Here is a 1,710-nt window from a genome sequence, read left to right as displayed (position 1 = left end):
ATGGGAGGCATGGGTGCACCTCCGGCCGCCATGGGAGGCATGGGTGGCTTTGGAGCATCCTCTGACGCTATGGCTGCCATGGGAGGCATGCTTTTTGCTTCTCTTATGGGAGGCATGGGTGCACCTCCGGCCATGGGTGGAATGTCTTTCGATGTGCCTCCTCACACACATTCCCATGAAGATGCCGTTGAAGATCTTGCGAACACCGTCGGAGCTTCACGTGATGCGATGCATGATGAGGTTAGGGAGGAAGATTCATCTTCGGAGGCGGAAGAATCGTCTTCGGAAGATGAGGACGAAGACGAGGAAGATGATTGATGTGTCTTTCATTTATGTCTTGAACTTTAGTTTGCATTTTGAACTTGGTTGGATGAACTTGTGGGCATGATTTTGAACTTGTGGGCATGAACTTTTATTCATCAACTTGTTTGTGTCAAATTTCACATGTTCATTGCATTTCGATGAATGTTTCAAACTCATTTTGTGTCCAAAATGCCATATATGTTAAATGCCCGGCGAGTCGCGCGCGCTGTATTTTTGCGCGCTGCTGGAGCGGCGCGCGCGCTGCTGGAGCGGCGCGCGCGCTGCATTATAGCGCGACTGCTGGAGCCAGCACTAGCGGCCGCGCTAAACCAGCCGAAGCGCGCGCGGCAAACAGGTCTTTTGCGCGCGACGCGAAGCGCGGCTGTTGAAGATGCTCTAATGATTGTTGTAATTCCTAAGAAAATAATAAGAAATGTATTTGGCAGCTAGGAGCAGACCATTCCCCCATCATGCTCGAGGCTATGGGTTCAAGAGAGTGAGCGTCAAATAGAAGAGCAGCATCTCACTCACAAAAGAAAAATAAGAATATGACATCCACGTTTGCCATCCTCGTATAAGTGATGCTCAATGGAGGCAACTCACTAGGGCCGACAGCAGCTATCTACCATGAGTGCTCTTTTATTTGTCGTAATTTTAATTCTGTTAATTTCCATCGTTGTCCAAGGGAAGCCAATATGACGTCGGACTTGTTGGCTAGTATGTTGGAGGACTCACAAACTATTGTGTGGCAGTCTGACCCTTCCTTTTTCTTGCTTGATACTTTGCCAAACGATGTAGCCCTATTTACACATGAAATATAAACCATCATGATGGCATTTTCCTCAAAAAGAAACATCCGCTAAGGAAAAAAAAAGAATTCCAAAGATCTTGGTGTAGTAACGAAATTTGTATCAACAGTATCGTAAAACGCGATTTCCTAAAGCAAATTGGCAAGTGATCCTACCGAGATTTCATATTTAACCACTAGACTCCAGGGTGCCCAAAAAAAGTCATGATCTTTGGTTGGCTATTTCTCTTGGACCGTCTATGGCTATTTCTCTTGGACCGTATGAACACTAGGAAGAATCTGCGCAAGAAGCACATCCTCACCTATGATACTTGACCAAGGTGCAACAACGCTGTCGAGGACCGGGAGCATTTGTTCTTCACTTGCCCCCGGCTGCTCGCCGAATCTGGTGCGCTACCGGCATAAGGCCACAGTTCAGCCCTATTACGGAGATATTCACCACCTCCTTGCCGGATGCTTTGCCTCCCTCGATTCGTCCTTTTATGCCCCTCTTCATTCTCTGGAAAATCTGGGAAGCAAGGAACATGCCGGGTTCTGGCGTGATTTCCTCTCTTCACGTGATACGTGAACTCTGTAAACATTCACTCTTTTGAAATATA

The sequence above is a fragment of the Triticum dicoccoides genome, chromosome 3B (assembly GCF_002162155.2).
Source record: "Triticum dicoccoides isolate Atlit2015 ecotype Zavitan chromosome 3B, WEW_v2.0, whole genome shotgun sequence".
Classification (NCBI taxonomy): domain Eukaryota; kingdom Viridiplantae; phylum Streptophyta; class Magnoliopsida; order Poales; family Poaceae; genus Triticum; species Triticum dicoccoides.
This window is presented reverse-complemented; position numbering follows the sequence as displayed.